Raw genomic sequence first — 7,853 nt, forward strand, 5'->3', positions numbered from 1 at the left:
ACAAAAGGCTGTGCCTCATGGGGCATGCTGGTGGCTTCCTTAGCAATGTGATTCTGTGCTCCGTTGGAAGTCACTGCTGTCACTCAGATGGAAATGACCCAGGGGAAAGTAGACTTGTAAGTGTGGGAGGACATTATGTCAGAAGATGAAAGGCGATTTTGTTGTAGCCAACAAGGAAGGAAGCATACCCAAACAAACGACCACCTCTCTGTAGCCCGTGGCCCCCTGCACACAATAGACACTGCGCTTGTCAGCCACTCACACCCCTTCACATACCCCCAACCACTCGTTACTGTGGTGAAGAGAGGGGGGCCTGTCCTTCAGCTGCCAGCTGCCCTTCACCTCGCTCCCAGCCAGACAACGGAGCCCGGGACCGGCAGGAGCGGGAGAAAAGGAGGGAGGATTGAAGGCCTGTGCCACCTGAAGGTGTTGGTACCTGAGGAGTAGCTGGGCTGGCAGCTGAGGGGCCGAAGTGGCGAGTGCTGGGACGGGGGTGGGGGCGGTGGAGGGATGGTGGGGATGGGGGTGGGAGGCGACGTGAGTGGACTCAGTATAGGCTTCTCCCTCTTCTCCCCTGCGCGCTTGTTTCCTTGATCCCCTTCTTTGTGGACTGAAACCCAATCTCATACATTATGGGAATCTGGAAAACGCATCTGTCAACTTACAAAAACAGAAACCAGTTTAAGAGGCAAAGCGTTTATTTGGGATCAGAATTGCAATTTGGGGAGCAAAGATTCAGGTAGAAACCTAAATAGTGTCCCGTTAATAGGAGAAAGGCTTAGGGTTTTTATGGAAAAAGGGAGGACGAGGTGAGTTGTGTGAAGGAAGAGTTCATTGGTGCTGGATGAGGTAAGGCTAGGTTTGACCTTCATAGATTGGCTTGAGATTCGGTCATCAGGCAAAAGGCTAGACTTATATTTCATTGACTGGTTAGCTAGTTGGTCATCAGCAAAGTCTAGTTGCATCAGTCCTTACAAACAGGATATTCTTGTCCTTACTGACCTATTGGAATGTTGGCAGTTTGGTCCAATTTGGGAGATAAATAAGACGTGCAGGTCTGAAATGGCTTCTCCAGTTCTATTTTAATATATAGTTCCGCTCACGTCATCTTTCACATACCCAAGTGAGAATGTGCAAAAGTTAAATATAGCCTTCCATATTACAAGGGGGTTTCCATTCCCAGAAAGGTAAGCAAGACCGTAAAAATTCCTAATGACACTTTGCCCATTAGACATAGTCATCAATACAGTTTCAGCCATTTAAATCTGTTCTTTACCTGTGAAGAGGCAGTCCATCTCTCTTCCCAGTAAGAGTCTCACTGAGGCTACAGATTGACTGCTTTGGGTACTACTGGTAATCTTTAATCTGCGTTTCAGTTTTATTAAGTTTATGAGACCTATGTTTCTTATAATAAATGTCATTACTCTCATTTCTCTGTTTTCTACTCATTTGAGAGAAAAAAAAAGAACTAGGGCAGGCCCGGCCCAGTGGTTCTCATGTTCCACTTCAGCGGCCCGAGGTTCACCAGTTCAGATCCCGAGTGCAGGATTGGTACCGCTTGGCAAGCCATGCTGTGGTAGCCATCCCACATATAAACTAGAGGAAGATGGGCATGGATGTTAGCTCAGGGCCAGTCTTCCTCAGCTGAAAGGGGAGGATTGGCGGCAGATATTACCTCACGGCTAATCTTCCTAAAAAAAAAAAAATTGAAAAGAACTAGGGCAAGTACAAGTTCAAATAGCTGTAAAAGAAATATTGCTGAAGAGATGGTGACACCACAGAAACAGATCCACTGGCTGGTGGTCAGCAGCACCGTGAGAGGGTTTGAAGTACTTGTTCACTCTTGAAAGTCTGCATTTGGCATATGGCAGGCATTTAGGGGAATCCGGACCTCTAGAATAGGGGGGTGTATCCTGTAAATGGGAGCTGTGGCAGACCCTGCCCACTGGCCCCTCCAGGCCCATTCTAACTTCCTCAGGTGTACCATCCTGAACTGTAACGGCTGAAAGACTAGAAACCATTTCCCGGACTTCCCTGAAGCTCTGCCGAGAAGAGGCACCTGTGTAAGCTCAGGAAGGGAGCTTGGGAAGGTGGAAGCGAGGAATACAGGGTCTAGCTACACTGGGAGGTCAGGCTGCAGTAACTCTGGATGGGTTCCACTGTGTGGTTCCTAGTGTCCCAGTTGTGGGGTGGTGGGCAGCGGCAGAGATGGAACTTCTGTGACAACAGTTCTTCTAGAACTCTTAGCTGCATTGTTCCTAGCTACTAGCAACCCACCTGTTTCCTTATCCTTTGTAGAAATTCTGTACGCTCCTTACTAATACCCTGTAATCAACGCTTTTCTGCTTTTCATAACTAGAGTGGATTCTGTTATCTGCAACTTGGAATCCTTACCAATAGGTTACTTCATCCAAATCAAAGCTATTCAGCCTGGGCTTGAGGAGATGCGTTGTGACATTGTTCTCTCCAAATCCCCTGAAGTCCTGACAAGTCTCTGGTTACCCTTTCTTCTACTTACTGATCACAGTTGCAATCTCTTCCTCCGTATGCTCCGATGTTTGTTGCTGGAGGGGTTCCCTTACTCCCTACCTGACTGCTGATTTTTGTCCTCTGTTTCCTCCTCTGGTCCCCTGAAGGTGTTCATTTTGACATCCAGCCTGACACTCTTCCTTGACACTTTTGTGGCGCCTCCGGCACTGTCACTTGGATGTTTTTTGACAGCTATTACCATGAGAACACAAACTTCATGGGGAGGTAAACACATTGACCCACACGACTCAAAATGAAAAAACAAAGCCTAAGTGCTCATTGATCCAGAGCTCACAGGCCTGCCAGGAGCGCTCTCCTTGGCTGAGGGCGTGTGATAATGCTCCATCTACCGGCTAACGGGTACTGTAAAAAAAAGATCTATGTTAACTCTATTCTTCAAAGCTGTAACTCCTCATGTGAGTGGCACTGTCAGCCTTGTATAGAACAGTACTAGAGTAGTATACTTTGATTGTACAAAGAGGCAGATGGCAAGAAAGTTGAATACAAGGACTAAAAACCGCCTAGAGATGCTTCAAGTCAATAGTACTAACTAGTCAGTGAGAGAAGGCGCTTGTGCTAAGAAAGGTCATAAAGTGGCTAGCTGCAATTCTAACACCAAATTCTAGTGTGTGGGGGAACACCCCCCCAACACCACCGAGCAATTCTCTGACACCAGCTGGGTGTCCTACAATTCAACTCAATTCTGACACTTTCTACCCAGAGATAGCATCAGATTCCAGAGGGTAAGGAACTTCAGATGCCAGTTGGAAGCCCAGGTCGTTATCTGTGCTTCTGACCCACTGGCTATAGATCGGAGGTTCCCATGATCCCTTCCTTGGAGTCAATTAACTTGTTAGAGTGACTCACAGAACTCAGGAAACCCGTTTACTTACTAGATCACTGCTCTGTTATAAAAGGATATAACTCAGGAACAGCCAGATGGAAGGGATGCATAGGACAAGGTATACGCTAAGGGTGCAGGGCTTCCATGCTCTCTCCAGGCAAGCCGCTCTCTCAGCACCTCCGCGTGTTCACCAACCTGGAAGTGCTCTGAACCCTGTCCTTTGGGGTTTTATGGAGGCTTCATTTCATAAGTATGATTGATTAAACCCATGACCATTGACAATCAATTCAACCCCCAGCCCCTTCCCCCGCCTTGGAAATCAGGGAGTGGGACTGAAAGTTCCAACCCTCCAATCGCATGGTTGGTTCTCCCGACGGCCAGACCCCGTCCTTAGGTGCTGTCCAAAAGTCATCTCATTAACGTAAACCCAGCTGTGATGGAAAGGCGTTGGTTGATCAATAAGACACCCATTTCACCTTTATGGCTCTGAAGCGATTTCAGGAACTAAGGACAAGAGACCAAATATTGCAATAAAAGATGCTCTCATTGCTCTCAGTGCTCAAGAAATTCCAAGGGTTTTGGGAGCTGTGAGCCAGGAACTGTGGACAAATGCCAAATATATGTGAGAAATATATTTTGCCATCTGAATGACCAAATACACATTTCTTATCAATCACAATATTGCGCTAGTCCAATGGTTTACATGCTTGGCTACACGTTAGAATCACTGGGACTTTTTAAAAAATGTAAATAACCAGGCCCAACCTAGACCCATCAAATCAGAATCTCTGTGGGTGGGACCCAGACACTTCTTTTTTAAGCTCACGTGGTGCTAATGGGAACCACTGGGTAGGGTTTTCTACTTTGCCCCCTTTATCCTTGTGAGTGTGGCTTTTTCTCCTCTCTTCACAGGCATCTGAGGATTTAAGATGAAGTAACCACATAGGTTTTTTAGTAAGTACCATTTGTGGCTGGAGACCAGCCTCCCAATCAAAGACTATCCTACACAGATCAGGCCTTTTTGGGGTGAGTAGGAGCTAGACAAGGGCATGAAAAGTGGCAGGCGGGGATCATCGGGGGCCGTCTTGGAGTCGCTCTCAGATATGTGCCTTAGTTTGTCTTCTAGGTGATAAAACTTCCAACCAGCCAGCCAAAAGACCTCAGACCACTGTCCTAGGATTGGGATGGCTGAGCCCTCTTTCCTGGGCTGAACACTGTAGCACAGTTTACATGGCTTTCCAGTTTCCGCCAAATGACACCAGTGGCAAATGGGTCAGGAGAGTGAGGAAACATTTTCCTTAGAGCAGGAGTTGGCAAACTGTCTCCATAAAGGACCATATAGTAAGCCATTTAGGCTTTCTGGGACAAGAGGCAAAATCGAGGCTCTCATGTAGGTGCTTATATAACAGAAGAGAAAACTCCTGCTCTGCCCCACCCAACCCCACTCACCTGGAATGAGCCATCCCCAGTGGTGGACGTGCTTGATGCCCGGTTTCCATCACCTGGAGATGTTCTTAGGACAAAGAGCCACTGGTTTGATGGGGAGGGGCTTGATGGACAGTGGGAGTGTTGATTGCCACAGTCATTTTCACTCTGCCAGTGTCACATAGACCCTGGAGCACAAATCTGGTTGTTTCAACTTGGGCCACTGGCCAGAGGGGAGGCAATTCACTGAGTTGGGATTCCACTGTTTCGTCCATGGCAGTTGCCAACAGTGAAGTCACCAGCATGAGATAGTGAGCAGTGTGGGCCCTGGGCGGGGGCAAGATGTGGCCACCAGCTAGGGAGGCTGGTGCTGGGCACGGAGGGGAGCACAGGGGCCAGGGCTGCATGTGACTTTTGTGGGCCCTCGGAACTTTGGCCTTCATGGGCCCTTCCTCCTTAAAAACATATTAAAGGTTATATTTTACAACTATGTTGGTATAAAGACACATATAATCCAGGCTGAATTATATTCTTTTCTTCTGATTTTAAAATAAGTTAAAATACTTTTGTGGGGCCCTGAAAGTACTATGGGCCCTAGGCTCTGTGCGTACTGTGCCTAATGGCTAAGTCGGCCCTGATGTGGGTGGAGAGGGTGAACCAAGCTTGGTCTCCGTGGCTCACAGTACTAGTCTGTTGGAGTGGTGCCCAAGGGCTACACAAAAACAAGCAGTGGGCTGGATTTGACTGTAGCCATGGTTGGCTGACCTCTGCTCTAGGTGACCAGATGTAATTACCTGAGAGAACTTCCAGTGGGCCATAGGATAAGAAGAAAAGACACGGTCACCTAAAGTGACTGGTAACCCCTACAGAGAGTTAGATCTCCCACCAGGTCCTGCCTCCGCATGGTCCTATTCTTTTTTCCCTAATTAAGTATTACTCACTTATGGAAAAGTACATAAAACATACGTGTACAACTAAATGAATTACCTCAAAGCAAACACTATCCAGATCAAGAAACAGGACTTTGCCAGCACTTCCAGAGGCTCCTCTTGTCTCCCTCCCAATCACTGCCCACTCTCTCCACCTGAAGGAGGGTACTAAAGTGACTTCTAACCCTGTAGATCAGTTTCGTTGGCATCAATGGAATAATACCCCATATCACATTGCACTTTGTGTCTGGTCTCTTTCTGTCCTGATCATTGTTGCTCTTGTGTTTCTGGAGGGACTACCACTCACAAGGTCCTTTTGTCATGAGACTCGTTGTCCTAGAGTGGCTTGGCTGGAGCTGAGGAGGGCCCGTGAGCAGCCAGCCGGCCTGCCCAGGATGCTGTGGGGACTAGAGATAAAAGGTACATTGATGCTACAAAGTGCCTAGCAACCAACCAGATGCCTTGTGACAGGCAGGCTAACAACCGGGAAAACCCCGCTGACTGCCATAGTTGATAAAGGAAGTTCCTCTTGACCTCAAGTCTAGACTCATTAGCCTCCACTTATTAAAAAGAAAAAAAAAAATTTCTGACGGGGCAGACATGTATTCAACGTGCTTTATGCTTGAGTGTGAATCAAATCTTTTAACTGAAACTCACCTCCGGATCTCAGGGCTGCCACGTACAACTGTGAAGGCTGCGCACTGCACAACTCCAGGGGCATCATTTACATAGAATACAATGTGACCTTGCTGCCCATGGGACTGCACAGAGCAGTTGGCAGCATGTTAGCAGAATCAGCTGCCTGGATCCAGATCACGGTTTAACTTAGCTTGTGATCTAGATACATAGACCTTCATCAGTTATACATGTTTGGGGAAAAGGCTCTTCAAATTAGTTAAGTGTTTGGTTAACTCATTAGCCAGAAGTCCTTTCTTTTTTTTGGACCCAACGGGCTAAAAGGATTGAGTCTGTATTTGATGATTAAGATCTCACAGAATCTCCCGTGGGGGTGTGTGGGGAGGACGGAGGGCAGTGCGAAGGCGGGCAGTGATTACATTGTGAACATCAATTCGCTTTATCTGGGATGTATGTATAGAAGGAAACATCTCTATCTATACAGATGAAATGTCCAGAATGGGCAAATCCATGGAGACAGAAAGTAGATTCGTGGTTGCCAGATGTCCTGGGTTTCTTTTGGGGTGATGAAAATCTTCTGGAATTAGATTGTGGTGATAGTTGCACAACTCTGTAAATATACTAAACACCACTGAATTGTACACTTTTAAAGGGTAAATTTTGGTATATGGATGATATCTCAATAAAACTATAATTTTTTTAAAATAATGAAAAGACACTAAGTCTCCACTGACCTCAGGAAGCCCCTGAAACTATTTTTTCAAAGAATGAACACTTCTGAGCTTTATGTACGATTTTCCTTTTCCCCTAAAGGCAGAGCTTGGGGACAGTTGTGCCCTAGGCCCTGGGGCAAGTTCGCCTGCTACAAACCACCCTCAGAATCCCAAGGCTGTCATCTCAGTCTCATGTCTTGATCCAAATAATCTTAAATGTGCTAAAAATCTGGCCCAACACTTCTATATATTGCTCCTAAGACAAATAATTCAGTTTGAGACTCTGATGTGAGAAATTCTAAAATACTAAGATACTTGATTCCAACTCTCTGAAAAGATGGAAGCCCGGTGAGGACTCACGGCTGTCTTCCTGTGAGAGGCGGAGGTTTTCCTTCAGACCACTAACGTTGCCCTCTCCCCATGTACAATCTCCCTCCCCGAGAGCCCCAGGGGAAGGGCCTGCAGGTGGAGGGCCTGAGACCTTGAGGCAGACCAGAACCCCCATGCCCAAGCCTGCCTCTGCCTCCCTGAGCGTGGTGAGTAGGGTGGCGCTTAGGCCCGGAGAGAAGGCAGGGTGTTGTTGGGAGCGTCTGCGCCCTGGGCTGTGACTTGGCAGGCTACAGCTGAAGAGAGGAAAGCGTGAGTGGAGAACTTTTGTGGATGAGGGACATTCAAGTGCATCCTGACAATCGTTTACAAGGCCTGGCTCCTTTTAAGCAGTTGTCCAAATAGTTTTGGAACAAATGTTCAAAATGGGCTTGCTCCCGCACTACACAG

The sequence above is a fragment of the Equus przewalskii genome, chromosome 14 (genome assembly GCF_037783145.1).
Source record: "Equus przewalskii isolate Varuska chromosome 14, EquPr2, whole genome shotgun sequence".
NCBI classification, from domain to species: Eukaryota; Metazoa; Chordata; class Mammalia; order Perissodactyla; family Equidae; genus Equus; species Equus przewalskii.